Source organism: Lissotriton helveticus, chromosome 3_2 (genome assembly GCF_964261635.1).
Source record: "Lissotriton helveticus chromosome 3_2, aLisHel1.1, whole genome shotgun sequence".
NCBI lineage: Eukaryota > Metazoa > Chordata > Amphibia > Caudata > Salamandridae > Lissotriton > Lissotriton helveticus.
The window spans coordinates 313,993,700-314,006,701 of record NC_136062.1 but is presented as its reverse complement, the minus strand read 5'-3'; the positions used below and the strand labels follow the sequence as shown (position 1 = coordinate 314,006,701).

Below are 13,002 nucleotides of genomic sequence, written 5' to 3'. Positions count from 1 at the left end.
TTCCCTGGGATGGCATGTATGGGAAATAGGGGTTTTGGGTGGGGGAGTGTATTAATACTCCGGCATTATTTAAAAAAATATTCATTAAATTAATTTTAATGTTTATTGAATAAAATATTATAAAATACTTCAATTTATATAATGGAAAACAGTTTAGGATGATACAGTTTGGGGATAGTTGCATTTGAAACATGGGTTTTGGGTGATAGAATGCATTAATACTCAGGTATTAATATATGTACTTGAGAATTAATATACATTTAGTTTTACTGCCAGATAATTTAAAAATTCATTTCAAAGTAATGTAATAAAAAATACTTTGATATAAAAAAATCAGGGAAATAGGTTTTTTGGTTGGGAGTGTGTATTAACACTCAGGTATGTTATGTTAAAAAATGTAGAGTATTAATTATTTAGAAATATTGTTAGTATATTCTATAAGAGGTGTGGCGCTGCGGCTAGTGCGACTGACTCCGGAATCTGGGGATCACGGTTTGATCCCTGGCACCGGCAGCAGATTAGACCAACACCATGTGACTCTGGGCAATAGCTTGCTTAATCTTCCCGACGGCCCCCAGTGCCTAGAGACCCTTACTGGTGATTGTGTGCTTTACAAATGTGGATTATTATTATAAAAACAAAAAAAGAAATAATATCTAAAAAGGCATTTGCACCTATCCACTGGGAAGGGATGCAAGGAAAATAGGGGGTTTGGGTTGGGGAGTGTATTAATATGCAGGTATTAATTGTAATACTTGAGTATCATTTATTACTTAGCTTATACGTTTTTTAATTGTAAAACCTATACATTAATTATTTTCAAAAAAGTTACAAGTAATGTGCAGATAAACTAAGGGTGATTTCGGAAAGGGAGGTGATTTGATGTAAGGGAAAAATACAAGTTATAATTTAAATGTTTTAATAACAATTGTAACATTATTTTTTTTTAATTATTTATATGTTATTCTGATTATATGATAATTAATAGAGCATAATTGTACAAAATAGGCATGCATAAATATACATATAAAATCTGTAGAGGTAAAAATATAATTTAACAAAATGTATATTTAGTTAAACAATCAATAGGCACATTAATAGTATTGTATGAATTTTTGTTTTATTAGAAATATAACACAGAATAATTAAATTTGCAAAAAATACTGTAAAAATATTTTATTAGTAATCATATTTTTTTAAATAGATATAGATTTTTGCATGTATTGTAACATATTTTTTAAATTTTCTTTGTAGGTTTTCCCATGGTTTCCCATTGAAGTCAGTGAGTGAATTGTGCTTTTTCCGTTTTTTATGGAAAGAGATGACGTTGCCGTGTGTACGTAAGTTTCATCATTGCGTGGTTCATCGCGGTCCGGACCAGAAGCAAGGGAGAGCTGCGTATAGGTAATCCGAATTTAAATTATTAAAAACACATTAAGGGTAGTAAAGTTTACTGTAGGGAGAGTGGAGGGAGGCAGTAATAATGAGAAAAGGTGTATTTTGATGTTGATTTGATTTCCAAATCAGGTAGCAGTTGCAGGCTCACATCATGTTGATTCCTTTCGTAACACTTTTTATTTAATAGGATTAATTCTAAAAGATTGATTATTTTTTCTATCAAACAATAGTGTCATGAAAGTAATCTTTCTTATAATTTTTTTGTAGCAACAGGTTTTTAGTAATTTTGTAATAGTGTCATTGCGGATAGGAAGAAGGAACATGGAGAAAGAATTTGTGGGTTGGAAAAAACACATTTTTGGCCATTTTTAAACCCTTGCTATATGGATTTTGGAACTTCTGCTGGACTTTGGTTGAGAGAGAATTCTTTTTTGGATTTTATTTTTGGGTGTGTTTTTTGTAGGTGTGTACAGTATAGTTTTCAGCTGATTCTTTTGCTATTAAAACATGGCTTTGCCGAACTGTGCCCTCTTTGGTTAGTTTAACTCGGGTCATGGATTGTTTCAAGGATTATGGATTATTTGCTATGGATTATAGGACTGGTCAAGCCTCTTGGTGAAATGCTGGCTTGTACGTAAGTCCAAGAGTTGAAAAAAGAAAACTGAAGGTAAGAAACCCGACTTTTTAAAAAGTAATTAATTCTTTTTTTGGAAAAATTTTAAATTTAATTAGGGGGATTGTTTGTCAAAACAGGCAAGCAAGGTGGTTCAGGAGATAGTGTAGATTAGAAATGTAGGATTTGTGCAATATTATCTAGGTAGAGAGAAGCCACCATCAACGAAAATTGTTGAATTGCACCCAATAGCCTTTCGGACATTTCCTTTGTTCTTTTTAGATTCGTGGGTTTAAACTACCAGTTAATGATTGCGCAATTCTCACTTCTTCAAAATTTCCAAGAAATGATAGAGGTTAGGATGTGGTTTACCGATAGATTTGTTGACGGAGTTATGCCATCCCTCTATGGCATTCTTGGTTTTTGCTCCTTCCTCTAAGCAGGTCGAGTAGCAGTTCCACCACTTCACATGGAAACGTGGTTTCTTCCTGCGGCCTGACCTGCCTAGATGGCCAATCCATGTGTCTTCAAAGTAATTTAGAAGGGTTGCCAATTTGTCCTCGTTTACAGTAAAGTAGTCAGATTCAGTAATAGATGTGTAGTATTCATCTACAGTGTCAGGAGGAACAAAGCAAAGTGCAGTTAGTTTCTTTAATTCAAATTGTAGTATGCTGTCTTATATATAATCCTCAACTAAGGATGTTTTTTTTACTTTTTCACCAATATGCCTGTGAAAAGTGAATTTGAGTGTCCGTGTACATTATGGTAATTGTGTTAATCATAATTCAAAGTCAATTAATATTTTTCTAGGAATTTTGTTCATGGTTGTACCTTTTATCACTTATAAAAATTCACTGCATGTTGAGGATTGTTTATCAGGGAATAAACTGTACACTAAGGGCACTACTGTTTGATTAATGTAAGCATGAATAGTGTATATTTAGGTGAATGGATGCTGCGTGGATTTAAACACCCCATCCAACATCCAAATATCATTACTTTCCAACTTAACAATATTATGGCGTGTGCTAAAGATTAATGTTCTTTTAAGAGGGTTTAAGAGGGAATGTTTTGAGACACCTCCCTCAAAACGGAGCCACAGGGTTCATTGGAGGAGGATGCCAGGGCTTTAATTTCATTTATATTCTCTCTTACTTCTATCTCCATTGCAGAGGTAGAGTGGTTATGCTCAGTGGTCCTTTCAACAGCGTCACCAAGAGTAACTGCTCTGCCTCTGCAATGAGATGAGTAATAATGCACACACCTCCAATGAAACCTGGGCTCAGTTAATCTCTCCTTACAATAAACATAGCCACTGTGACTTAAAAGTCCATTACCATGGCTTAATTGGGTATATTTTGCTTCTTTTCTTGCTGCCATTCTCTGTAGAAAGAAGAAAAAGAGAAAATTAATGTTTTAGTAATTTTAAGTGTATTTGTTTTAAAAACTAATTTGCCTGTAAGTGAAAAGTTAGTACACAATGTTTATTTATCAGCTTTTCTTTTTTGCAAAATTGTACCATGTATAAATTGCATTGCTTTGAAAATGTTTTGTTAGAATTGTTTCCTGCTTTTGTTTCTTGCATGAAAAAAAGGTTACTTTTTTTAATAGACTTGACAGAATCGTGAAGGTTACCTTTTTAGAGTTATCTTGTTGAAAAGGCCTGGTGTATTTGCTGGTTTTCTGTGGATTCTTTGGTTTTGTCAAAAGTGGAGAAATGTTTATAGTATGTTATTTGTACTTTTTTTGCTTTGCAATTAGCCTGCAAAGAAATTGATTAGTGCTTTTGATGTTGAAAAAAATTCATTTTGATGTTGTTTATGAGGCTGACATTTTTACTGCAAAGATACTTTTTAGAATAAAGTGATTGTGCACTTGAATCCTGCAACAAAAAAAGTGCATCATGTTGATTTTGTTTATTTTTATCTTGTAAGCTTTGGCTTCTCCAGTGGTGATGGGATTTAGAATGTAATGTTATTCAGGAATGCCTTCTTCTTTTCTTGCTGGTTTTTATTGTTTAATCTGTAGAGAATTTAAAATAAAATAAAAATCTTTGACTGTATGCTTGAGAAACAACTGAAATGAAAATCGGAATATCACTTTTAAAAAAGTAATTTTTTAACATTATGTAGAATCAATTTTCTCCCATCCAGCACTTTCCAAGAGGCCAACACAGGTCGGAGTAGGAATAGTAAATTTGCCCCCACCACAATCCATCACTTTCCCTGAGGCAAGCACAGGTCAGAGTAGGAACAATAAATGTGTCCCCACCACCATCCAACACTTTCCCTGAGGCTAGCACAGGCCAGAGTAGGAATAGTAAGTTTACCCCACCACCATCCAGCACTTTCCTTGAGGCCAGCTGTCGGAGGAGGAATAGAAAATTTGTCCCCACCACCATCCAACACTTTCCCTGAGGCAAGCACAGGATGGAGTAGGAATAGTAAGTTTGCCCCCACTACCATCCAGCACTTTCCCTGAGGCCAGCACCTGTCGGAGTAGGCATAGTAAATTTGCCCCACTACCATCCAACACTTTCCCTGAGGCAAGCAATTGTCCGAGTAGAAATAGTAAATTGGTTCCCACCACCATCCAACCCTTTCCTAGAGGCGAGTGCCTGTCGGAGTTTGAATAGTAAATTTGCCCTCACAACCATCCTGCAGTTTCCCTGAGGCAAGCACAGGTCGTAGTAGGAATAGTAAATTTGCCCCCGCCATTATCCAGCTCTGTCCCTCAGCCTGCTTTCTGAATTAAAAATATGAAGAAGTTAAATTAGTAGTATTTAAAAAAAATCTGATATTTGTCTGCTAATGTTTAATTTTTGGGACTAATATATTATTATTTTTTAACTTTCAGATTAGTGTTAGTGTTAACATTTTACTTACATTTGAATTTTGTGAAGGTTTTTTTCCTTCCTGCTGTTGATGTTTGTCCATAATCTGTTAATATCAAAAGTTAAAATGTAATTAAATTTTTTATCAACCTTATGAGTTTTTTACATTAACATACATTGTTTTTATTTAATCACTTACTTTTTAATGTCAAGATATTTTCTTGAATATCTGCTTTTGATTGGTGGATGGTTTGCAAAATGTGTAAATCCTGTAAATTAATGTAAAAATATATTGTGAGTATTTGCGATTTATGTGTCAATATTTTGATGCTATTTTTTTGTAATCATACACTTACTTCGGTCTGCAGATGGCAGTGTTCAATTTGAGAAACAGCAATAGTCTCCTGTTGCTCCTGCTGTGTGTGGTCACCTCGAAAGTCAGTTAACCACAGAGCACAAAATGGTGGTCTACTTTTTTAATACTTTTTTTGAAGGTAAACAATAATTTAAAAGAAAATATGTGTTGGAAACATTATTTTTGTGCGATTCACAACCTGAAAAAATGTATATTTAATTTTTTTATGTAAAGTTATAGTTGAAGAACTTACATTTTATGTTCTTCAAAGAAGATTGCATGTTTAATGTATTTTTGGCTCTCACAGAAGTGTGTTTATTTTTGTAAAATGTTAAAAGTGTATGCTTCTTTTTCTCAGTCTTTTTGACCATTTTTTTTAGATAATTTTTTAATAATGCTCAGGTATTTTAATGGAAAGGTACTTTAAAAAGTACACATAGTATTAAAATGAATACCTGGGTATTAATACACTGCCCCACCCAACCCCTATTTCCCTTGCATCCCGTCCCAGGGGTAGGTTAGATAAAAATTAAAACTAATTTATATGAAGAAAAAAAAGTATATAGTATATGGTATGCGTAGTAATAGTAAGCATTGTAATGGAATGCGTTGTAATGGTAGTTTTAATGTATCTCAATGTACATGCATTGTAATGGTATGCGTTGTAAAAACAAGCTATGTAATGGTATTTGCGTTGTAAAAACTGTGATGTAAAAGCATACGTTGTAATGGTATGTGTTGTAACATCATATATTCCTCCGTCGTTATGCTATGCCCTCCATCTGTTACACGTTCTCAATCTGAGACACTTTTTTGAAAAAGCAAATAATCATACTTTATAAAAGGAAATAAAGCGGCCTACTATGTGTGGTACCTATTTGTGGAATGAAAGTCCAAATTAATATTCCTTTAATATTTTACTAAGCTGTACCTACAATACATTGGTAAACCTACAAGACACTGGTAAATGATATAGCAAGGTCATTTTAGCGGATCGATACCCTTAATCTTATTCATTTTAGACTTTGTCATGAGAAGATCAGAAGAGAAAAACAGATCAAGCAGCTGCAATTAAAGAATACATACAGCAATTATTATGCTAGCATGCCGTTATTTGTGCAAAGTGTGTGACGTACAAACATTTCATGCAATTAGCATATATCCTTAAGCTATAGAAATTCCTGAGGCACAATTGTACTTGAAATTATGAATTGACGAAGCCTAGGTACAACTAAATGTGAAGAATTGTCCAACAAATAAGCATATTCCGCAGACTGACTTCCCCTCGTCCTAATATTGTCATGTTAGACTGTTAATAAGTGGACATGCATGTACTTAGCAAGATTTTCTTCGACTGAATATTAAATAGTATGTAGGTAATGCGGCCAAGCACCGTTCAGTTTTTTTTTTTGTTAATACTTCCTATGGGTTATGCCCTGGCCAGGATGGATAGAACTGGCCGTCGAGGAGGAGGAATAGGAATTTCATACAAGGATTCTCTTATATGCCGGACTGAATTTTTTTCTACTTCTTCAGACTCCTTTCAGGCGTTGTACTTCTCCATTAACTCCACCCCCTCCGTCTCCTTTTCCGGCCTCCTGTTTTATAGGCAGCCGGGTCCTAGATCTGCTTTCAGCCAGGATCGGATCAAGCTGCTAGAGCCATTTATTAAGAGGCCAAACATTACCCTCCTTGGCGACTTTAATTTCCACTTGGAAAATATGGGATCTAGAGAAACCCTGACACTTCTGGAAACTCTGGATTCCTGCGGTTTGACTCAGTTAATGGTTGGCCCCACCCACCTGGCTGGTCATACACTTGACGGAGTCTTTACCAATGACCTTAGGTTGAAGGTGGGATCCCCGGTCCCGCTAGCTTGGTCTGACCACTCGGCCATCCCGATAGAGTTGGCATATCTTGACGTAGCTCTTTAGCTTCCGGATGTTAGGAAGTGGGAATTCAGAAGGAACTTTAAAGCCATTAATAACGAGGTTCTCTCTCCCTACTTTAATAATCTGATGTCTGTTGAATTGCAGGATGTCAACTCTGCCGCTCGCGAACTCGTGAGTACTATCTCAAGGACTTTAGATATCGTGGCCCCCCCTAGGCAGCATTACTCTGCGAGAAAGAGTCCCTCAGCTCCCTGGTTCTCCGACAGACTCAGGCTGATGAGAGAAGGGTGTTGTAAACAGGAGAGGCTCTGGCGGGTTCAGCTGGATCCCTTGGAGAAGGAACAACATAAACTTTGTTTAAGGGAATACAAGCTAGCTATTATGGAGGAAAAGAGGGCCTATATCTCTAAGAGTACTGCTTCTCTCAATTCCCCCAAAGAGCTTTTTAAAATTATAGACTCCCTATCCTCTCCCCAGGTAGCTGACCCTATAGTGGAATCCCAGTAGCTGTGCGAAAGTATCTCAGCCTTCTTCCACTCAAAGATCGTGGATATCCATGGCACATTGGAAACCTTGAACCTTGGCTTGGGATCTCCTTCTTCTCCTGTCTTTTATAGCCGGGAGTTTGTCTGGTGGAGCTCTTCCGAGTCTCCAGTCCTTCCCACTTCTTACCCCTGAGCTGATGAATCAGCTTTTGGATAACATCAAATCGGGTTCCCCTTAGATCCCTGCACGCTTAAAGTCCTGAAGGCCTTTCGGGAAGTGGTTATTCCCCCCTCATGAAGGTCATGAATCGTGTAATCATGGAGGGAGTTTTTCCCTCCTTATGGAAGATGGCGGTTGTTAAACCTCTTCTGAAAAAGCCTACTTTGGACCCAGAGGTTCTGAAAAACTTCCGCCCCATCTCACTTCTTCCTGCCCCTGCAAAGATGCTGGAATCCCATCTTAAGCGGCACCTTAGTTCCTTACTTGGGGATTCTGCCCTTCTGGATGTCTCCCAGCATGGCTTTAGGAGATGCCATAGCACCGAATCCGCCCTTACTGTAGTGGTCAACAACATCCGCTCCCAGGTCGATAAGGGCCACACTACTCTTTTGGTCCTGTTAGACCTGACAGCAGCTTTTGATACCTTGTCTCCATCTATTCTGGTTGCCCGCCTCAGGGAGATAGGGGTTGGAGGCCCTGCTCTGAGCCTTCTGGCTTCCTTTCTTAACGAAAGGGAACAAAGAGTGAAGCTGGGCCAGTTTCTATCTGCCCCTAAGCCTGTGCTTTGTGGGGTCCCCCAGGGATCTTCATTGAGTCCTACCCTGTTTAACATCTATGTGGCCCCACTTGCCAGGGTAGTTAGATCTTTTGGGCTGGAGGTGCTGTCGTATGCTGACGACACCCAAGTTATGGTCTCTCTCACGCAGCCCGTGAAGGACTCTGCCCTGAATTTCAGGAACCGTATGGAGGCTGTGTCTCGGCGGATGATACAGAACTTCCTTAAATTAAACAGGGAGAAAACGAGGTGCTGATTTTTGGGGGCAGTCAGGAAATTTGGTCAAATGACTAGTGGCCGCCCTCACTTGGGGATGGCCTTCCTCCCCGTCAGTTTGCTAAGAATTTAGGGGTGCTAATGGACACTGGGCATTCCTTTGAATGTCAGGTCAGTAGGACTGTCTCCACCTGCTGTGGCATCATCAGGGTACTTAGAAGGATTGCCCATTATCTTTCTCCTGATGCCCGGAAACAGGCCACCGTGGCATTAGTTTCCTCAAGACTGGAATACTGTTATGCCCTTTATGTGGGCATAAATAAGAGCCTTATCCATCGCCTGCAAATGGTCCAGAATGCGGCGGCGAAGATGGTTCTTAACCTCCCCAGACTTGCCTCGGCCTCGTCAGCCCGGAGAAGCCTATATTGGCTTCCCATCCAGTCCAGGATCTCCTTTAAGATTCTCTGTCTTGCCCGTGGGGCCCTTCATGGTACAGGCCCTGAGGGGATCAGGTCTCTTGTTCGCCCTTACGCCCCTAGTCGATCCCTTCGTTCCTCTAACAAAAATCTTCTTGAAGTTTCTAGGTTTGTAAGAGCGAAATGGGGAGTCAGAGCATTTTCCTCGGTAGTGCCCAGGTTATGGAACTCTCTCCCTCCCGAACTTTCAGGCCAACCGTCGCTTGCTCTCTTCCGCAAAGCATTAAAGACCTGGCTCTTTTTTGAAGCCCACTGGTAATTGCCTTCCTCTGTGAATTATATATCATTTGACCTGTTGTGGCGCCTTGATGCCCTTGGGCTAAGTTGCGCGATAAAAGGCTCCTTTCATTCATTCATTCATAATTCAAGACATTGTAGATATGTGAAGTAAAAGTAATAATGTTGTGAGAAAGCTATAGCAGAGAGCGCTCCTACCAGAAACTCATGGCAGTGACATAGCAGATCTTTGTCATCAGATTTAACATATTATTTGCTTTCCTAAGATTTGATGATTACATTTCTCAAAGAATTCCTGAAGTAGAATCTGGTGTCAGGCTCAGATTCCCAGAAGTAGTTATAGGCATAAGAGGTATTATATGCAAAAATATGCATTTATTTGTAATGTGCAACGTGTACTCAATGTTCCAATTTAATTTAATGTTATTTTAATTGTGTTACAACAAAATTGTCTGGATTACAGTTCAGAGTTTGCAAACTTAGTGAAACTTATAGTGTACTTCTTGAAGATCCTTGACACCTGAGTGGTTAGCATAAATCTTCAAATGCAGAGTAGATCATGTGACATTGGCAATTATTGTCATAGTTGTGTTGTCATTATTTTCGTCAAATATGTTTAAGTATTAATATACTCATATTTGGTTATAAGGTAAACTCAGCTACAACTAAGTACAATTGCCAGATGCATCATAGTGGCTAAACGAAACATTATAAAGACACTGATAAGTACATCACCCAGAATACTCCATAATGAGAATGACGGGCTGGAGTTTTTCAGAAAATCAAATGATGGACTTGCCAACCACTTGAAGTCTTCCAGCCCTTCCATCATAATTAAGTAGTATGCAGGGTTAATTTACTTAAAAGCCCATAGACTATGGTAGTACATGTACCTAGGGTTGGTAAATTAAATGGTGCAGTGGGCTGCAATACTCACTGTGCCACCTACTAAAGTAGCACTGGAAAGCATGTCTCAGGCATGCCCCTGCTGCTTGTAGCACATTTTAAGCTGCCATTTCAACCTGGCAAACTAAACTTTATTCCAGGTCTAAACCTTTCTTTTTAAATTCTATTAAGTCAACCCTAAGGAAGGCCATAAAGGATCATAGGGCAGGGTGCATGGTATTTAGAAAGTAGCACATATGAACTTAAAGTTTACATGTCCTAGCAGTGAAAAACTCCTAAAGTCGTTTTTTACTGTAGCAAGGCTATCTCTCACATAGACTAACACTGAGTTCCATTATTACACTTAATAAGTGATACTTGAGTTTGGGGGCATATGGAGATATACTTCTTCCTCTCATCTTAGTTGTAATTTAAAATCCTATTTAATGGTAAAATGTGGATTTTTAGTTACTAATCTGAAAATGTTACTTTTAGAAAGTTGGCATTTTTTTGGTTAATCTAAATGGGCCTTTCTGCCAGTGCTCAGCGTCACATGACTGTGATTGGATCACCTATGGTGTAGATGTTTATTCCAAACCAAAAGGAGCCTGGGTGTAGAGGTAGTTGGTCTTCCTTACAGGATGGCTGGGGAGGAGTTGTGCAGTACCCTGACTACACTTCAAAGGACCCTGTCTGCAGCACACAGAAAGAAACCAGACGCATTTCCTGCCCTTGCCTTCATCCCTCTTGCGAGGTTAGAGCCAATCCTGGGAAACAGCAGGGGAGCTGGCAAAAACTAGATTGGAAATAGGCCAGGGATTGCCCCCTCACACACAAAGGCTGGTACTGGGTATAACATTGGCACTGCCGGAAATTAAGACTAAAGGCCTTTTTCAATAATCAAGAAATGCAACTACAGGATGGAGACACAACATTACGAAGAAAATCGTAATTTTGCCCACAGAACTCCAAAGTGCCTATTGAAATAATCACCTTTGAAAATGCGGTAATGAAAGAAATAGACGACCTAAAATACAACACGAAAAAACCTTTTCAAAATGTTTCCAGAGCAGAACAAATGGCTCTAAATGAACTGAGAAACGATGGGGAAATTGTGATCAAACAAGCAGATAAAGGGGGGGGGGGCATAGTCCTGTTGACCAAAAAAGGCTATGACAACCAGTGCCAAGACCTCCTCTCTGACGATAAGTTTTACGAAATCATCCTCACAGATCCTACACCGAGATTACAGAGAACCATCGCACAGATGGTGCAAGAGGCAGAGATAAATAACTGGATTTCGAAAAAAGAAGACGAATTCTTAGAGATCAACAAACCGAGAATCCCTTACTTTTATTCTCTTCCTAAAACCCACAAAGCACGATTTCCACCACCGGGAAGACCCATCGTGTCCGGCATCAGTTCTGTTCTAGAACCTTTGTCGCAATTTGCAGATGAATATCTAAAGCCTATCACACAACAGACACCGACCTACCTGAGAGATACAAGAGATCTCTTGAATTTGTTAAAAGACATTGATTGTTCTGAAGAAACCATAATGCTAGTGGGGCTCGATGTAGAGAGTCTCTACACTAGCCTCCCACAGCAAAAAACGTTGGAGGTAAGAAAAAAAAAAAAAAAAAAAAAAAATATATAAGTAAAATAAAAAAAATATATAAAAAAATAAAGGGGAATCAAAAATTGGTTTGGGGAAAAAAAATAAAAAAAAGGGAGGAAAAAAAAAATATATACATAGCTTATAAGGGAAACTTGAGACTGACATTTTTCTACATATAGAGGTAGGGCAGAGGAGGTTCAGGGCCTTCTAGGGCGTAATCTCGCCAATCAGGAGGGAAGGGTTCCTCGGAGGGAGGGGGGGAAGGGTTCAGAGGGATGGGGGAGAAAATCAGAAAAAAAAGTCCTCATTTGTCACAAATCTTTATTTCTTTTGAAAATTAAACGTTATAGCAGGCTACTATTCTTTTTCAGTTATCAACAGAAGGACAGTAAGATTATATGATGGCCCAACCAAGATCTACTAAAATTCTTTCATGGAACCTGAACGGGCTAGGGAGTCGTAAGAAACAATTAAACATTTCTCATTATTTAAAAAATACTGGAGCTTCCATAATCCTATTACAAGAAACACATTTGGAAGCGGATGAATGTAGGAAAATATTCACTAAACTTAACTGGGTACAGGAGATTCTCTGTTCAAAACAAACGGGTACAACAAGAGGGGTTGCAATAATACTTTGTGTCAATAAGGGTATTACACTGCATGACTGGGCCACAGATCAGTCAGGGAGGTGGTTGGCCGCAGTGGTTTCAATAAGTTCAGTTAAGTTTCTATGCGGGGTTTATTATGGTCCGCATGAGGATAATCCTAGTTTCCTTCAGAGATTAGAAAAATATATGATCCAGTATACAATCCCTATTGTGCTAGGGGGCGATTTTAACTTGTTATTAGATCCTACATTAGATCGTACCTCTAAATCTAGATTAATTGCCCAAAAAAATATTTTTCGATCCTGAAGAACATTATGAAAGACTATACATTGTCAGATGTCTGGAGAGTTAAATATGGCACAAAAAAACAATATTCTTTTTACAGCAAAAAATACCACCAGTTCTCCAGAATAGATTTTTTTCTATTAGATCAATCGCTCTTAGCAACCACGGATTCTATCTCTTATATTCCGATCGGCCTGTCTGACCATTCAGTGGTTGAATTAAATATCAATATTCAGAAGAATTTTCCCGAATATAGGTGGACACTGGATAGGACTATCCTTTTAAATGAAGTATTTAATATCAAAGTCAAAGAAAAGTCCAC

At 38.2% G+C, this 13,002-nt stretch overlaps 1 long non-coding RNA gene across 13 annotated transcripts in view; it reads left to right on the top strand.

Annotated features, from left to right (window-relative positions):
* The window catches only part of LOC144826311 (uncharacterized), a 1,506,634-nt gene that overhangs the window by 150,020 nt on the left and 1,343,612 nt on the right, over positions 1-13,002 (top strand). For all 13 annotated transcript variants that reach the window (XR_013609779.1, XR_013609774.1, XR_013609778.1 and 10 more), the window contains one exon: positions 1,255-1,404. This is a non-coding gene — a long non-coding RNA (uncharacterized LOC144826311). The remainder of the gene's footprint in view (positions 1-1,254; positions 1,405-13,002) is intronic.